Consider the following 19,204-nt stretch of genomic DNA (forward strand, 5'->3'; position numbering starts at 1 on the left):
GCCCAAGCTCAGCCAGGGCTCCGGACGTGCTGCAGTAAACGCCAGCCATGTACGGTACAAACACTGCCCTCACTCTCCCCAGTCCCTCCGAAGGGGGAATGCAGATGCCATCAGCTGCCTCCTGTGCAAGCTCTGCAGGCAGACCTGAACCCACAGCCACCCAAGTCAGGACACGCTATTTATAATGCTTTCAACATTTCACTTTTCTCTGCAAATAATACCTGCTCCAAGTTCAAGTCCAAGGCATATTCTGCCTTGCCAGATGATCTGCGACCGTCTCATGACTTATTACATTGTTATCGCTGCTAAGCTGAGCAAACAGGGCTGCTAAGTCTATTAATCTTCTGAAACACGGAGTCTGAAACTGTAGAAACAAAACATCTCACTACAAGATACATAAAATGTGCTATAGAGAGATAAGGGGGGAATTCAGTGCACGCTCTGGTATTTTCTGTGCCACTGCAAGCAAGACTGACGCACTTTTGCAAGAGCCGACTCTGGATGTAACGTTACCAACAAGTTACATAAGGGAAAAGAAATTCCTTTTACAAGAGCAGCCTGCCCCAGGGCGGACAGCAAGGTACACTTCCCACAGGAAAACCTCGACACTCTGCAGACGTTGGAACTGCCACCTGTACATTCATAAGAAGGACTGATAAAGGGAGTCCAACCCAGCCAGGCTAACCACGGTGGGCTGTGCAGAAGCTCTGCTCAAAACACCAAAGGACTGAATATACTTCAACCTGTCTAGTACTTACTGCTTTTTATCGTGCGGAAATTCATTCGATTCAACTGCTCATATACAGCTTGCATATTTATGTACCAAAGTATTTTTCTGTGAAAACAAGTATTTGGCCTATTAGCCCAAAGCAAAGGTCCCATGAGCACACAGGAGTCATACATTTTATCACAGATCAGGGCAGCTCCAGGAGGTAGTGGGGGTGTGGAAGGACAGACAGACTCAGGCTGAGCGGGCCCATGCCCCAGGCTGGGCTAATGCTGGTCATGCACTTGCCTTATGGGAATTATAATCTGGCTACACAAAACTCAGGCCCAGCTGCATTTTCCTCAGGCCTGGCTGCCTCAGTTTTCCTGTACAACCTGTAGATTCAAACCAAAATGAACTCAAACTGCAGGATTTTACACCCTCGTGATGGAAGTGCTGACACCTTACACACTGCTGCTGCTCTTGCTAATTTGTACCAACAGCAAATTTACCTTCAAAAATTCAATCTTAGTCAAGCTGAATTGTGAAAACTCAAGTTAGATTTTACTGAGGATAGACTATACCTATTGCAAACTTTTATTTTTTCCCAGCTACATAAAATAAAGATGTTTTGGATAAAAATACTCTTCTGTAACAACTACATGCATATAATTGGAAACATGGACTATTTCACAGGGTAGGAGCTAACAGAAAGTAGACATTTAAAAAAATTAACTGACCCCTTAGGAAAAGCAGTTCTCCTGATAGTGGGATTTCACCCCGAGGTCAGCACACATCAAACCAGCCCCCAAACTGCCCAATGGGCATAGGTAACCTTGTACACATGAACCTGCCCCAGCTCAGAGCGCTGCTGTCGCTCTCCTGTCGCTGCCTCTGAAGCTGTTGAAGAGACTTCAGAGCATCTTCAGAACAGGAGAACTTACTGCTGGTTTTGAATGCACAGATCAGGATAAACCAACATTTGCCACTGGCTTTATTCTCTGAGCAAAGTACTGACGAGGACATTCCCCCTGCACAGACTGCTGAAGGGAGAGTGGGCTCCAGCATCCTCACAGGAACCACACAAAGCCTTCACCTCGCAACTCTGCACATTAACCATGTATTTCCTTATCTTGGGATGTATTGACGTTTCATCACAACTACAACACGGTTTAAATAGTCTCTTCTCTTTCCTTGTTAATTGCTGGGAACTCTCTTTGACACTTATGGAATTGCAATTGCACATATCCACGGCAGAGCAGGCTCCAAATGTCACAGAGGACAGCATTCAAACATATTTACATGTTTATGCTTTTGGTAAATAACTATGGGGTAGGAGGAAAGAAATGTTGTTTACTTTGGGAAACTAAGTTTACAGTATATAATTGTTAATAAAATTAAATAAAGTAATAATAATCATAGGCAACTGCTCTAATCCCTAAGGCACACAAACAGTGGAGACCACCAGTCATGCAAGGGAAAGCAGAGCCCCTGGCGTAGGGCTGGGCACAGCAGGACACATTGAAGTGTAGGAATTCCCAGAGAAGAGATTGAACCCTGCCAGATCCCCCCTCTCCCTTCCCTCCAGACAGGAGTAGTAGCAGGAATTCGCTGATAAACTCACAGTTGCAAAAATCATCCTTGGCATGAACATAAATCATAACAAATGGGAACAGAACTTTTCCTGCAGTTTTACCTTAACAAGCTGGCCTAGCTAACATGCTGTTTACAGCATTCCCATTGAAAATATGCCTGGGGAAAACACCTATTAACCCTTTCAAAGTAACGGAGAGTTATCACAAGGCCTTTTACAACCCAACATGCATGACTTCCTCAGAGTTAAAAAAATGATGTTTGCAGATTATCCACCAGTTCCTGAGCAGGAATCATCCTGAGAAGAAATAATCCACTATTTAGGAATCAAGAGGTGCTAAGGCTCATCCCCTTAATTACAGGCATCCCTGTGTCACTACCACCTCCCCACTGATGCTGAAGCAGCAGAATAAAACAAGTACTCAAAGGAAATAAAAACAGAGAGGGAAGCCTATGATTTAATCTGAGCTGGCCGTGAGATCTTCATCTACACCACACATGTAAGAACCTTCCTGTGGCCACAGAAACCCTCCTGGACAGTGAGGCTGAAACCACACGGCTTTTACAGCCTGTCTGCTCTGGGCAGCCAAACCCTGCCCCTGTGGGGCAGCACCCTTCCAAAGGCCAATGTGTGCCCCAGCTGTCTGCTGGCATCCATCACCATCTCCCGGACCCCACAGTTATACTCCAGGCTTCCAACACAGGTGGCTCCAAGGACAGGGAAATCAGAGCAGCACCTGATGCAGGGATGCAGTGGGACATGGCTGGGACATCGCACCAAGGCCATGGAATGGGGCATTCACCTGCCCTCCACAGACCCCTCGGAGGACAGACTGCAGGACTGCAGTACAGATTCTCCTCAGCAGGATCTTCCCCGCAGATGAAATTTTGAAATTCTGCTAAGGAGCATTTACAGTGGTCCCAAGACAAACAAACTGGACAAGCACCAGAAACCTCCATGCCAACCAAACGGGTTTTAAAAGAAAGCAACAGCAGCACCTACTATTTTCAAATGCTCATCGGTGTGTGATATTTGTCACAGATGTGTCTAAAAATGTTATTCAATCCTTGGCTTTGCTATAGGAAGAAGAGTATCGATAACTCAGTAATTACCTAGTAATACCAAAAAATTATGAACAGCACCTGAGACTTAGTGAAGCACCACAGTAGAACAATTCAGGAGGTACAGCAATGCAAAGCAAAATTTATCTTGCTCCACAACTGAACAGGAATGTCTACATTTAAGGCTTGAAGCAACTTGATTCAAATATTTATTTCTGATTATACTGTAGAACTTCCAAAGCAAAACAGACCAACAGCATTTCCAGTTTTTAGAAAAACTAGCCAAAACTGAAATTTTTATAGGCCCACCCAGCACACCACCAAGAGCTGTGTGTCCCTTGTGGAGCTCCCCCTGTACCCTCAGCCTGTGTACACTGACCACAGCCAGGCACCCAAAGAACAACTCCTGGGCCTGACTGCCTAGAGAAAACCCTTTCAGTAAAGACTGCTCCCAGTTATGATTACTTCCACAATTAGATAATAACATACCAGAGAAATTCCCTGCTTCCACTAAATTGCATTGTAGATACTTCTGCAGATGGATGCTATCTATTACCTTGCTAATCCACCAGATCTAACCATCTAACACCTCCTGCCCCAAGGGTGAAGGAGGTGGTCAGACACCTATCCAGGGGGGACCAGGCTGGAGGCAGCTGTGGGATACACCAGAACTGGCCATTTCCCATGTCTGCTTTTAGCCCAGAAAACAGAGAGCTCATGCCTATCCTGGCACATGGCACAGCTGTGCTTCCCAACACTCCAGAGACAGTGAACACAGAGGAGGATTTGGTGGGTAAATGAAAAGAAAACACAAAGTCAGGCTGTTCCCAGTGCAGGCAAGGCTGGCACTGAGCAGGGGATGGATAGAAGCCGTGGACATACTCTTTACTGCAGCCCAGGGGTTCACAGGGCAGCTCTGGCACTGCTGCTGATTGACATGAAACTACAGATTCCTCACAGGGTGCCCCAGTTTTGCCCATTGATTCAAGTGCCTCAACAGTACCACAAAGCCTCCACAGACTCAGCCTCTTCCAGCCATTCAGAATAAATTTAATCCAATTATGGCTTTAAGGAAATGAGACAATAAATGCACCCCAGTACTTTCACTCTCATATATCAGACCAGGAATTCTGCTTCTGTATATTTTTCCTCAGTAGCCCAAGTAAATAACAATTGCACCATCCTGAACTTTTACGTATCATAAAAACCAGGCAGACCTCACAATTACTATTAATTCCAACACACAGAGCAAAAAGTTTTCTAAATTTTTGCAAGTCTGGAGACTGTGAAACACAGACTGTTCAGTCATTGCCATAACTTTTCCATTTAAACAGCTTTTGGTTTAATTAAGCCTGGAGAAGTTTTGCAGCTCAGAAGCCCTGAGCTTTTAAACCCAGGCCTTTTAAACTCAGTGAAGTCCAATTCCATTCTACAGTGTTATAGTCTATGCCTGATCTGGCATGAGCTAAGGAAAGCAGAGAGACACAGGCCTCACAACATTTCAATTCCAGAAGCACACACTGCAACCATCAAGCTCAGCTCAGCATCACCCAGCACCCCTGTTCCTGCTAGACGAGCTGCTGGGTACCCTGCACCCCAGAACACTTCCCAGACAGCGCTTCCAGCTCAGCCTGCAGCACCCTACAAGCAGAGAGACTCCCAACACCTCTGGTTCCTGCAGTGGCACATCCCAGCCTTCCACATGCAGCGGTCCTGTCACCATTGCAGTGAGCATGGGGCTGCCAAGCCTTTCATTTCTTCCTCTTTTATCTACTTTAAATTATCATAATATTGTTCTATGCCAGTGGGCCTGCCCAGGGTCAGTGTCACATGCAGCCAGCCCGAGGAGAGCCTGCAGTCTCTCCTCAGGTCTCACCCCAAACTTCCCCTGCAGCAACAAGTGCCATCGGTTAATTATTCATTATGCAAATCATTTCCTTGTCACTTTGGAATGTGTTGTCGTTTCATTAGAACCTTTTCTCCGTAGTGCCAAAAAAAGACATAACCCAGTTAAGTTATTCACCGTTACTATTCATTACTTCCGTCTCTCTTTCCCGTTACATCCCTTCCCTGAACCTGCTCTCCCGCACTTCATTATCTCTGTCACCCGTGTCCTGCTTCTCCCTTGCTCTGGGGCATATATTCCCCACCTCAAAAAAAATCATCAAATGAAATTATTTCTTTCTAAAAGACACAATCACGTATTTTCCAAGACAACCATTTTACACAAACATTCCTGCATTTTTCTCTTCCATTATACCAACGTCTTAACAAACTGACTTGTTTGCAGCCGCAAACCAAAGTTCTGAATTCAAGAACTTTCCGTAAAAAGAAAACAAAAAGCTCTCTTTCCCCCATGATAACGCGGCAGCTCCCGAGGCCAGGCCGTGCGCTGAGTGCGCACAGGGCGATGCCGCCCTCACCGCCGTGCGCTGCACCCGCACCGCCGGCCCTGCCCGGGGTCCCCGCCTGCTGCAGACCCCTCACCGCGGTACTGACCCTTACGGACACCCCACCCGCCTGCCCGGGGCAGCGCGGAGCCGGCCGGGCAGCCCCGACCCACGGCCGAGCCCCCGGCCCGGCGCTCCCGAGCGGCCGCGGAACCGCCCCTCGCCCCGCGGGCTCCGGGCTCCCGGCGGAGACACGCGTGCGGAGCCCCCGCGTCGGGCGCTACCGCCGGAGAAAGGACGCACGGGCACCGGGGCCGCGCCCCGGCCGCCGCTCCGGCCCCTGGCGGAGGACGGTCCCTGCTCCCGGGCCGCCGAGCGCGGCACCGCTCCGACCCCTCCCCGCGGAGCCGAGCGAGCCCCCCCCTTCCCCGCGGAGCCGCCCCGGCAGGGCCACCGCCCGCTTCCCCCCGCCGTCGGGCCGTGCCGCGGCCCCGGGCCTCGCCGCCGCACTCACCCCGGGCCTGCCGGCGGGGCCCTGCCGGCGCGGCCCGCCCGGCTCAGCGGCTCATGCTGACCGTGCCGCCGGCGCGGCGGGCGGAGGCAGCGGCGGCCCGGGCTCCCCGCACCGGCCCCGGCCCCGGCCCCGCTTCCGCCGCCGCCCCCGCCCCGCCCGGAAGCGCCACCCGGTCCCGGCCCCGCCGGCAGCCCCGGGCCCGCGGGGAGCCCGGCCCGGCCCGGCCCGGCCCGGCCCAGCCCAGCCCAGCCCGGGCCGGCCGCGCTCACCTAGTCCCGGTGCGGCCTCCGTGCTCCGGGCACCGCGGGAGCGAGGGGAAGGCGCGGAGCGGGGCGGCGGGGCGGCGGCGCGGCGGGCTGCCCTCCCCCGGGGCCGCCCTCCCTCATCCTCCCCGCGGCGGAGCGGCCGGCGCCTCATGAGTCACCGAGCCCGAGCCCGGGCCCGCACACGTGCCCGGCCCCGCCGCCTCCGGCCGGGGGAGGGACGGCAGGGGCGGCCTAGGGGCGGGCAGCGCTGCCCGCGGCCCGGCCGTGTCCGCAGAACACCCTGCGCGATTGCTCCAGATCCCCCAAACGCCGTCCCTGACGACACGATCCTCTAAAGATTTGCTTCCCAAAGCAGGTAGAAGGAGCCTGCTTTGCTCCCGGTTCCCGCTCTTCCTTCATCTTAGCAAGAGAAGCCGTTGCAGAGCGGTTGGTTTCGCCGGCGTGGCCCCAGCGAGGCCAGCCCGGAGGCTGCTGCGGGGGTGGCATGCGGCTCCCCCGGCACCCACCCTGAGGACCTGCACCGCTCCCTGTCCCTCCAGAGCTGCAGGCCCATCACCGAGGCAACAGGTCAGCTCTGCCCCGTGTCACAGGGCAGGTGTCGGTCTTGCAGTGTGGGTGACACTGACAGGAGAGTGCAGAAGGAGACACAAACAGTCTAGATCAGCCAGAGGTGTATCATTGTGTCCCCTGCCAGGACACGCACCCAGGGCCATGTGCAAAGGAGGCTCATCAAGCCACTTTAGTGCTAACCACACTTCAGGAAAGACATAGGCAAACTGAAAAGATTCCAAGGAAGGGCAAAAATTATGAGATTTAAAAACATGACTTACCATGGCAAGAGGAACTGATAAAGATGACTAAGGAAGAACCCATTTGATTTGTTTTGCCTATAAAAAGTCATTATAAACTTGATGGTTATCTACTGCTCTCTGCATTAACCCAGAGGACAGAAAAAGAGAGAGACACACCCCTAAGCATGTGCAGAGGCAGGCGGGCTGCCAGGCACGGGGCTGTATGGGGGCATGGGGAACGCCGGGTCCAGTCCCACCGGTGTCGGCTTGACGGGCAGTGGGATGAGAGCTCCAGGGACAGCAGTGGGGGTGAAAGCACGGAAAGAGCTGGAAGCAGCACCAAGAATGATTGAAGCACAGCAATGATAACCTGAAATTTAAGGGCACTATAAAGAGCAAGGAACACTTTTTCCTTGTATTTATGGCAGTGAGGACATGAAGATAGGCTTAAACTGCAGGGAGAGAGAGAATAAGGCTGGACTGAGAGGGGAAAAAAGGACTGATAAGGTACTAAATCAAGGTTAGGCACTCTTCTGGAAGAGTGATTCAGGTACACTCCACCGTGCTTGGGGCAAGGGAACAGATAAAGTGACCTTCTGTGGTCCCTCTTCCACCTCTTTCTTCCCCTGGCCCTGACAGGTTTACACTGTTAGATCACATTTCTGTGTTACAGCAGCATCCCAGTCCCTCCCCAGGCTCACAATAACCTCCTACACTGTTCATCCTTTCTCTTTTATTTTTGTGCCATTTGCCATAAAAGTGTCCTGTGCCTTTGAAAACTGGTTTGCAGTTCTCTCTATTTTACCATTTCAATAAAGTCAGTGGCAGCATTCCCTGACTTTGTCCCTTGCTGTCTAGGCAGCAGCAGTGTCTGAGCCAAACTCACACCCAAAACCTACAAATATTTGTGATGATTCCTGGAGACATCTTGCTTAGTATTTTCTTCCCAAGTATTCTAGCATATGAAGCAACTGCTTATTGATAAGGCTGATGGCATCTTACTGGTAAGGCTGAGCACATCTCACTGCATATACTTCCACAAAAACTAAGTTATTCTCTTTTCCCTTAAACATTTAGTTTCGATTTCTGTTTCCTTCCGTAGGGAACAATGCAGAGTGCTGTTGCCTCATAGCGAGTACTCCAGCAGTTTCTGTTCCTCCCTGTTGCTAAATTTAATGGTGCCAGTTAACCAACACAGGGAAAACCCTTCCTGCCCTGGGCACCGGCTCTGCCCAGTGACTCCAGCAGGCACCAAAGCCCAGGTGGGTCCCTGACTGCCTCCCTGTGGGTCCCTGGGGGTCAGGTTGCCAGATGATCAGCACTGCTGCCCCTCCACAGGAACATCAAGTACCACAGGGAACTTCCTAGAGGCTTTAACTGCTCCGTGATTCAGGAAGCACTATAAAACAGACATGTCACACACTCACAGCTCCACCTCCAAAGAGCTTTCTCCTCGCTGTGGTTATGAAAGAGCCATCAAATAAATGAGTGTTCATGGAGAGAAAGAGTGGGACTCCTTCACAGGGGCTCTGCTGCCAGCATAGTCTACCCTGTGCAAAACAACATCCTAATGTCTGTAAGGAGGCAATTTTGTCCCATAGTTGTTTCACATCGGCCCTGCACCAGCAGGGGCTGCAGCACACAGCGAGGGTCAGAGGGCTGCTGCAAGGATTGGGTACCACAGGTACCATGCACATTTAGAAACCAAAGCACAGAAACTATAGAAGGCTTTTCTGTGGTTAAGTTTTCAAGTTGGGTCTGATCTCCCTTCCAGCTCCCTTCACAGCTCAGGCCAGTGCCCCAGCCCAGCACAGGCACTTCACTGAAGGGCTGCCCCACTGCTCTCCTCCTGTGGGGAAACACCAGATACTCCACAGACCTCTGTCCTTTACACCTTACACTTCTTGATGACTTTATTCTGAATCCTCATCCCGCTCTCTTCTACTATTTTCAGCGTTACTGGCACGTTACCATCTCTCTTCAGGAACACATGGTGGCCACAGCAGCCCTTGGGGCTAGGTGCTGTGACAAGCATCGGTCATGCAGTGTGCCCTGTTGCCAGAAAATAAACACCAAACTCCCTCCCACCCTCCTTCCCCCCAGGCTCCCATATTCAGCCATGGTTTAATTTCAGCCTCTCTCTGTTGCTGCAGACTGGGATTCCCATGCCACCTGTTTTTTTAAATTGGGATGTTCATCCCTAGCCAACAGGAATAGCAGCCTCCAAGGAAACCACAAGGCACATTGACATCAGTGAAGACAAAGAAAGACACAAGGAAAAAAACAATTGAAAAGACAAGGAAAAAGACAAAGAGTTTACCTCCAGTGTCAGGTGGTGTTAAACATCTTTTAACACAGACACCTAAGCAGAGGGTTATGTTTTGTGAGATGAAGTACTAGTGAATAATTCCTCACTTGACTTTGGGAGACAGATTTTGTTACCTGGTCTTGAGATGTAACTCCAGCTGCTTCCTTCATGAGGCTTTTTGTTCTATTACACAGCTTGGACGAGATAGAATTAACTTTGCTTTTTTTTGTGCTCTAATCACCCCTGCAACAGAGCAGGCAGCACTTTGGAAACAGAATGGGTTTAGTGAGCATCCCTCCTGAGAGCTGCCCAGCCTCAGGAGCATCCAGGCATGCTGCATGCCCGAGGGAGTGCAGGCACCTCACTGTCTGGGAGAGCTTTCTGATACCTGCTGGTCAGCTTTTATGGCTTTCTTCTAGAAACTGGAGACTGAAAGGACAAAGAAGCATTCCATTTTCTTTCAGAAAAATGTAATGTCCTTACACTTGTGTTTCAGTGAAGTTTAATCCTGATCAGAATAAAATCCATGACAATTGGTATCCCATCATATTTTATATTTACCTGCCTCACTGTGGTGCAGTGCAGATGTCCCCTCAGACAGCGCAGCCCTGGCTGCACAGCCCCGATGGGCTCTGGGAGTGAACATTGTACTGGGCCATTTGTGTTCTTCCTGTTCCCCCCGTTCAAGCACAAAGAACTCCATGAGCCATTTCCTCCCTGAGAACCGACATCACCGCACTGGGCATTTTCAAAGCACTTGTTCTGGTCAAAGAGTTTCTGTACAAACTCCTCCCTGCCCAAATTCTTCTTAAATGATGGCATAGGACAGTGTCTGCACAAGTGACCTTTCCTAAAAAACAACCAGTGCCTAAGCTGTGCCTCCTGGTGCTGCCTGGGCATCAGCAGCATGGTGGGGGTGTGGGCGCCAGCTGCTCCCACTGGAAGGGCAGCTCCCACTCCACCCCTGGTCGCAGGGCTGAGCTCCATAGAGAGTGTTTGGTTGCATTGCTAATTAGGCTTATTTTATTTCATTTTCCCATCTAAGTCCATTTTCACGTGGGAACAACCTGCCCACTGTGTTGGGTGCTGCTCCCTGCAGTGGGAGTGCTGCCTCAAGTGCTGGTGTCTGCTGGGAACCCCACTTGGATGCTTCCCTGTGGGACAAGGCACAGCCCCAGTCTGTCTTAGTGCTGGGAGACTGGAGCTGTGTCCTGGGCACCTGTGATGGCATTTCTCACTGTATCCTGTAAAGTGAATGCATTCCATTTACATTGGTTTATGCACATTACAGGGGATCAAACCCGAGGGCACAGATGTCAGGCACAAGCTCTGTCATAACAAAATGTCCAGGCAGGGCAGGGTAAAGAGGAAACCGTAATGAAATCTCAGATCCAGGGGTCTCCTGGATCATCATCCAATACCAGCAACAATCACCACCTTGGATTCCAAACACCCAACAGACTAATTGCATTACAGCAAAGATAAAGAAATATGTCATTGCACACTCAGCATTGTGTGCTACTCAACTCAGAAGACATAAACCAGTACTAGAGGACAAAGAGAAATATTGTGTGCTGAGGAAGTTTTTTGAGAGATATTTTGTGTTTTAGAGTCCCTGTGTGCTGTTGCAACTGGAGCAAGAAAGAGGAGCTCTCCTGGATGAGTCAGTGCAGCCCTGGTGCTACTGAGGTGAGAGGCTGACCTACGAAAATGGTGCCAAGGTGCCTGCCCTTCCCTCTGAGCCCGGCAGGGCCAGTGGTCACCCGGAGCATGGCACTGGGACACCAGCGTGTCCCAGAGCCCGACATGAGGGTGGCTGTGGGTATCCTCTTCACAGCTGCACTTCGAGCAGAACAAAAGCACTTCCTCACTGTAGGGCTCCCACCCATAAGGGGCACAGGGGACTCCGTACCTGGCCTCACACAGACAGAAACCACAGTGCAAATCCACCCGAGCTCCAAGTATGTCCTTTGTCTTCATTTCATCTCACCAAAAAGCTGCAACACAGCAGTCACAGAATCAGCCTATACTCTGATTTTCCTTCTCTCCTTGAGCCTTTATTAAAGGCAGACACAGGAGTTGCTTCAAACCTGGACTGAACACAACTGGGACCCTGGAGAAGCTTGTTTGCTTCCTGATGCCCTTATTTGTGCAACACTGGTGAAGCTCAAGTTCCCCAAAAAGGTCTGACACAAGCTCCAGAGCTGCCGCCGCAGAAGGCCCTGCTGCCTCCCTGCTCTTCCGGATCCCGCTCCCGCGGCTGCTGCACGGCACACGCAGCCATTGCTTCCCCGCCAGGCCAGAGCACATTTGTTTTAATGATCTCATCTGCATGTGCATTTTTGTAAGTGTAACGCACAAATTTATGACTTGGCCCTTACACCATTTTGTTCTTTTATTTTAAAGCCTCCTGCGACTACTGTGTGATAGTATTTTTATTGAAAGCAATAAAATACTTACAATCTCTTCTAGTCTACAAGCACATAAATGAGCAAAATCCACACTGCAAATTCCCAGCAAGTAATTGTGATACATGTTACAGCTTTTGCACTTTCTGCACAGGCGATTTCTTTCCTTCTCTGCAGCTCATGCTGGAGCCCTCCAGCAGTACCTGGTTGCTCCCCCAGCCCCAAGGCAGCGGTGTGGGTGCTCAGCCCAGTGGCTGCTGCGTGCAATCCAACATGGTGCTTAGTCACAGAAAACTGGCGGGACGTTCACCAGCAGCAGCGGATTTCACAGCATGAAGCTGAGGGTCACTCTCAGAGGATTAATGTCATTTTAATCTCCCATGTGCTTAACCAACACCCCCCAGAGTGCCAGAGCGGGGCTGAGGAGTGATGCACCAGGGGCATCCACCTGCCTCGCCCAGGGCTGGCAGGACCCTGCGTAGGAGCAGCACTCGTCCCCATTGGGAAATGCACCCAAAGTGGGGCACAGCCATGATGGGGGTGCCTCACCAGCCCTGTCTCCATTCTACCGCCAGAACAGAACAGATGTTAAACCAGCTCACAGGGCTCTTGTAAGCATGTGAAAACTTATCTCTCAACTTTTCCAGCAGAGTAAGCAACACAGGTGATGAACTGATAAAATTGTAGTAAAAGCAGAAGAAAAGAGAAGATGCACCCGCTGGCGCCATGGCAGTGGCTCCCGCGCCGCGTGTCCCTGGGAGCAGGTTGGGGCTCACTCAGGGTGGGGCTCCACACCACAGGGGTTCCAGCGGACCCCCAGCATGCACCACAGAGGGTCTGACCGCGACTTTTAATGCTCTTCAGAACCACAGAGTTTTGTTACTTATGCCTTGCATAAAAGCATCTTGCATTTAGTGTTCATTTCTCTAACATATTATTTAAGTCTTCACTAACTCAAGATAGCGATACCCATATGCGAAAGCAGCACAACGAAAGACGACAATAAAACCGTCCAGCTTTGCGAACAACTCACCGTCCGTCCCCGACGGCCGCACTGTCCTGCTGCGATCTGCGGGCTCGCGAGGCCCCGCGCTGGGGCGAGTGGCTCGGTCCGCACCTGGGGCTCCTGCGCGGTGCACGGGGGCCAGCCGCGCTGCTGGCACAGCCACCGCCTCCCCGGTGCCGCGGGGCCAATTACAACCTGCTGCTCTGTGTGACCGCAGCACGGCGGCCTGGCGAGGGGGAAGCAGTGACAGGCCAGAGAATGACACTTACCAAACCTATGGGCCCGAGGGTTTGAAGCGAGCCCTACGTGCAGTGGTAACCACAGCCACGGGCTGGGCTTTGCATATATATTTTCTTAAGGAAGCAAAAATTACTTTCTGCTAAGAAAGAAGGACATGCCAGAGGAAGTGCTTTGCATGGCGGCTGCAGCCCAGCTCGCTGACGGGGAGCTCACGTCAGGGACACGGACACGCGGTTTGAAGTGCTTCGGTTGCAGATGTCTCCCTGTGAGCCATTAATCTGCCTGCTGGCAGCTGGCGGGGGAAACGGGCTTGGGCTGCTGACATGGGCCATCGCCCGTGGTCCCTGGAAATGGGGCAATGGCTGGGGCGGTGGCCCCGGGACTCCTTCCTGCTGCAAGCCGCAGATAACGGCTGCCTGGCCAGCATGCCGCCGCCAGCGCCCACAGCATGGCTGGCCTCGCCAACCAGGGACTTTCAGGCCCATTTTTACTATTTCTGCTGTGGTTACCACCATCTCCTGGCTTCCAAAGCCAGCAGCCCTTCCGCCCAAAGCTCTGCTGCACTCAGAGCCAGAAATGTCCCTCCCTCAGCCCAGGGGGAAAATGCCACAGCGGCCCATCTTCACTGGTCATGCCAGCTTTGGAAAACACGTGCAGTGGCTCCCAGCCGGCAGCGTCCATGGTGGGCACGGCCCAGGCCAGGGGTGCGTGGGCAGCAGCCGAGAGCCCCAGCGTGGGCACCGCTGCCGTGGAAAGGCCGCGTGGCTCTGCTCGGCTGTGCCAGCTGCTCCCCACAGCCGGAGCACGAGGGCTCGTACCCACAGCCGCCGTGCCGGGAGCAGAGCTGCCTCTTGCAGGACCTGGGCCCTGCACTGCCCGAGCTCGGGGCTGCTGGAGGCGCAGCTGGAGGTGCAACATGCGGTTAAGCAGCCTGGAAGTGCTGCCGAGGGACGCTGCAGCCAGCACGGCCGTGCACAGGATTTCCTGTCATTTCTTTCTGCTCCTCCACCAGTGTCCCCCTCTGCTCCTGCCCTGCGTTAGAGCGCTGCTGGATTCACCATCCCACCCTGTGGGGTACTGCAGGAGTTAAGGGAACAGCTTTCCATGAGTCCCTGAGCCTGGCTCATGGCAGGTACCAGCCAGCCCTGGCCTGGCACAGCCCCAGCTCGGCCGCAGCACTCGCAGCAGAGGGAGGAGCATGTCTCTGTCTGCACAGCTTCCTCACTGAGGCTGCTGCAAGAACTGCCCTGTGGGGAAAAAGACAAAGCCTGAGTCCTGATTTCCATCACTAATAAATAATAAAATCAATTTCAGAGAGTAAATGATACAATGATTTGATTTTACTAGGATTTGGAATAATCACCTGAGAGATATCCATTCCTATTACAGACTTTTGTGTGTTTTGGCAGGGATAGGCATACTCTGCAGGAGGGATCTCTTCCCATCCTGAAGCCTTTTCCAAGCAAAGCACAGGCATCCTGGTCCCTTCTCTGGGCTTTCCAGAGATTCAGCAGCCTGGTCAGAGTAAAACCCCTGATGAAGGTGAAGGGTACCCAGAAATTTCACCCAGAGAGATACAACAGATAAAATTTCCCATGGTTGTCAGCTATCTGTGCAGGAACCCAACATCCTTAAGGCCTCCATCAGAAAAGAGGCATCCATGGAGAGGGGCCCTAGTCTACTCTGAAAATCGTGGCTGACTGACAGATTTTCTTCTTTCTCCTGGTACAGCTCTGGCACTGCCAGGCACAGTGCTTTAGCAACACCCCCCTTTAACCTGACATGAATACCCAGGCTATAAACAGAGAGCAGAGCCCGTCCGCCTTCCCTGTGGTGTCAGACATGCAGCAGGGGGAGTCTTCATGCTCTGATGAATGAGTAAAACTGCTCACTAAATACTGATCACAGACGCACATCATTACTCAGGCCACAGTTTGCTTTGCCTTGTTGGTTCTGAATTGAGCTAAAGTGTTGTTGGCCCCAGACTGCGCAGGGTGAGCAGTGGTGGTGGGACACATGGCAACACTGCCTAGCTTTTTTCCTTTGTTTTGTTATTGTTCCTGAAGAGTCCAAAGCCTGAGGGTTTTCTTAGGCTGCAATTATTAAAATAATGAGTTCCTTCAGAAAGGTTTTCTTGTCTCTCAGCTCAGATGCCCTCCTGCGGGGGTGGCAGGGGAAGGACAGCAGGGACTGAGCGCAGTGTCACCGTCTGCCTCTCGCCCGCGCTGGAGCACCCCGAGCCTGCCAGCTCAGCGACCCTGCCACCTGCTCCCGGCCGGAGTCACGGCCCGCGGGACGGCTGCGGCCGAGGTGCCCTGTCACAAACACGGACACCACAGCAGAGAGCAGAGCTGAGCAAAGGCTTCCTCTCCTTGCAAATGTCACCAGTGCCTGCGAGCTCTGTGGAGGAGCATCTCTGGAGGGGACTGGGGATGTGTCTGCTCCCGGCCGTGCTGTCCCCAGGGCAGGTGTCCACATCAGGGGCTGTGCCACTGGCAGCAGCAAGGTCATCGTGCTGCTGAAGGGGTTTCTGTTCCCAACATTGCAGTAGCTTTAATTCTTTCTCAATAAAGCTGACAGCGTCTGACCGATCACCCAACTCCATTCTTCTCATTATTTTTCTAAATTTTGGTCATGTCTTTGTCTTTCTTTTGAAAACTAATGACTGTAAAAGTTTTCAGGGGCAGGAGCATTTTGTTTTGTTTGCAAAGAATGAGGAGCCTCTGGTTAATCTGTAAAAGATTATCTGAATCAGAGGAAGTGTGGGAAACATATGGACAATCTCGTCTCTCCCTCATTAGGAGATAAAGTGTCCTCGCTCCCCATTTTCATCCCAGCACTGGAGATAACAGCTTTGCCTTCCTGCTGGATATTGTGTCAAACAGATCCAGATTGGAAACAAAGGTCTCTTCCCTGATATGGGAACCAGGAGCAGGATCCGCATGTTTTTATATTAAACCCCAGTGTGAAATAATAATAAAGTGACCCTTTTGTACCTTCTTGTGTTGTTTAGACAGCTTTTGTATTTTCTGTGAGGAATTGTATAACCGAGGCAGACCTGTGCCGTAGGCACACTGGCCTGGCTGGCACTGGGCAGGAGTGGGAGCATCTCAACATCCCTGAGCTCCATCCCATAGAGGATTGTTTAAGTCCAACCATAAAGGAACAGGAGGTTGGCTCAAAAAATAAAACATGTAGTTCCCAAAAGTGAAATTCATATGTAAATGCAAAGTGCACCAGGTAAAATGACAGACACTTATTTGCTTTGTTTGGCATTTTTTTCCTTTCAAAAGGTAGATCCCAAACAAGTGATGCTACTAAAGGCATTCCAGCTGTATTCTTTGCCTTTTTTTCCTCTTTTTCTTTTTTTACTAAATGTATCCAGGTATAAAATAAAAGATATTTTTAAGAAATTTGCAGGTTTTCAGGCACTTTATTTAATTTTCTTTTTCAATCCTACATGTTATCATCCCAGTGCCTGGCAAAGAGCCAATGGAACTCCATTCCTTCCCTGCCTTTCACAGCCTCCCTGGGCTTCCAGAGCAATGGCACATTCCTGCCCGCACCAATGAAGCCAAATTAAATATTAACTCCTAGAAACGTTCCTCATTTCTCTCACATATCATCTGGGTGAGGCTCCCCAGGCTCTGAAGTTCGCCGGTACCGCGGTGCCTGTGATGCTGAGGCACATTCTGGCACATTTCCCCTCCAGAGGAGAGTGCTCCCGCCCCGGAGCGGGGGTGCAGGCGGGGGCTGGACCCGCATCTCCTGCCGCCCTCAGCACGCAGGCATTGCATCTTGTACAACCAGGACTTCAGGCACTTTGATCTCATCTCCAAATCTACTATTTCAAATCTGAGCTGCCCAGCTGTGGGGGTTGTGCGGGGCATTGCCTGTCCCCTAAATGACAGAGGCATCAATAGTTCACAGCCACATTTAGAAACAAAGAAATTCTTCAGGGAAAAAACACAGCCAACTACTTATTAGTTACTCTCAATATTTAACTCAAAGCGTGGCTGCTGCTGAGCAAGAAACACCGCTGTGGTGAAAGCGCTGGAGTTTTACCAGCATATCCCTTTTGCTTCTAGGGAATTTGTGCATCTGTGAGTCAAAACAGCCACGTTTAAAAGTATTCTGCTGCGAAACTGCCAAGGGGCACGAGTGGAAGCACGAGGTGAGTCTGCCTTCACACAGAATACAGCAATTCCAGACGTGGAGATGTTTCTAAAGGACAACAATAATGCACAGCCTTTCATACAGCCCCACACAATGTAACCCAGCCATGCTCCAGCACTGCCACAGACTGGCAGGCAGTGACAGGGAGCAACAGTCCCCTCCTGCCAAGCAGGGACACTAAGATGACGTTGCAAAGTCTGATTTCATTTCCACATGACCATGCAGGGTTGTTGCTACTTGGCCTACGCACACACTGAACTATTACAGTATAAGGAGCGAGGCAGATGTGGCTTAGTGACCCCCATATTTTTAGCCAAATAACAAGGATGCTATTTTTTTCCCCGTGTTTTAGCAAGCTCTGGCCCCAGCATTGCCCAGCTCCAGCCTGACACTCTTCGACAGCACCCTATTACTCGCAAACCGGTGTGTGTGTCACACGCCTTCCACCAGCCCCGGCAAAGCCGAATCCGTGCCGCTCCCCTCTTAGAACGCCAGGCTCGTGTGCCAAGAGGGAAATGCTGCTCCAGTCCTCCCAGGGGGCCCGGCCCTGGTGGGAGGGTGAGGTCAGCGGCAGTGCCAGGGCTGGGCTCTGACGGACCGGAGCACGGGTGGGCAGTGGGAGCACGGCAGGGAGGCAAAGCACAGCCAGCGGCTCTGCGGGAGCGCCGCGAAGCTTCTCCAGCACCGACGGGACATCGTGTCACAAACCTTCCTGCACACAGCCAAGTGCCGCGGAACGCCCTGCCCTGCCCTGCCCTGCCCTGCCCTGCCCTGCCCTGCCCTGCCGCGCCTGCCTAGCGCCGGGCCGCGGGGACAGGGCCGCGGGGACACGGCTGCGGGGACACGGCTGCGGGAATAGGGCTGCGGGGACACGGCCGCGGGAATAGGGCCGTGGGGACAGGACTGCGAGAATAGGGCTGCGGGGACACGGCTGCGGGGACAGGGCCGCGGGGATACGGCCGCGGGGACACGGCTGCGGGAATAGGGCTGCGGGGACAGGACTGCGAGAATAGGGCTGCGGGGACACGGCTGCGGGGACAGGGCCGCGGGGACACGGCTGCGGGAATAGGGCTGCGGGGACAGGACTGCGAGAATAGGGCTGCGGGGACACGGCTGCGGGGACAGGGCCGCGGGGACACGGCCGCGGGCACCCCCAGCTCCTTCCCCGGCGAGCGGCGCTGCTCCCCACAGCGAAGCGCAATCCCTGCGGTGCCGGAGCACGAGGGGTTGGGAACTCCGGTGCCAAGGCACAGCCACGAGCACTCAGACCGGACAGCCCCGGCGAGCGGCCTTTGGGGCCGTTGTTCCTGGGGACGGGCAGGGGAGCGGAGCAGGACCTGCCCCGGCTGCTGCCGCCGGAGCCCTCGGCACCACCGCCCGGACCCGGACCCGGCTCGGGGCCGGGGAACAGCCCGGGAGGAGCCGCAGGGCAGCTGCTGCTCCAGGGCAGGGTGCTGCGCTGGGCTCAAGGAAACTGAGCTGCCGGTGCGCTCCGCGACGGGACGGAGCGCAGCCAACCCAGCGGGACGGCGGCTCGGGGCATGCGGGGGAGAAAGAGGGTGCTCCGGTGGTGTGGGACAGCCAAGACCCTTCACGTCCCTGCCTGGGAGAGGGCACTGTCTTTTTGTCACTTTATTGAAGTGATGCCAAAAGGTTTCCTCCAGCCTTGCAAACACTCAAATCAATATTTCTGTCTCTTCAGGAAACCACAGTCCCCAATTTCTTCAGAAAACACTGCTAATTC

The 19,204-nt window shown here is 52.6% G+C and overlaps 1 protein-coding gene across 14 annotated transcripts in view; it reads right to left on the minus strand.

Annotated features, from left to right (window-relative positions):
• MBNL1 (muscleblind like splicing regulator 1) overlaps positions 1 to 13,601 on the minus strand; it is an 80,378-nt gene extending 66,777 nt beyond the window's left edge. For 2 of the 14 annotated variants that reach the window (XM_069024694.1, XM_069024690.1), the window contains exon 1: positions 6,535 to 6,689. The gene's annotated coding sequence lies outside the window, so the exon portion shown is untranslated. Of the gene's footprint in view, positions 1 to 6,265; positions 6,357 to 6,534; positions 6,692 to 13,071; positions 13,270 to 13,313 lie in introns of those variants that run through there. The other 12 variants (XM_069024696.1, XM_069024687.1, XM_069024695.1 and 9 more) reach the window with 9 other exon arrangements.
• Positions 13,602 to 19,204: the final 5,603 nt, after the last annotated feature.

This window comes from Aphelocoma coerulescens, chromosome 9 (assembly GCF_041296385.1).
Source record: "Aphelocoma coerulescens isolate FSJ_1873_10779 chromosome 9, UR_Acoe_1.0, whole genome shotgun sequence".
Classification (NCBI taxonomy): domain Eukaryota; kingdom Metazoa; phylum Chordata; class Aves; order Passeriformes; family Corvidae; genus Aphelocoma; species Aphelocoma coerulescens.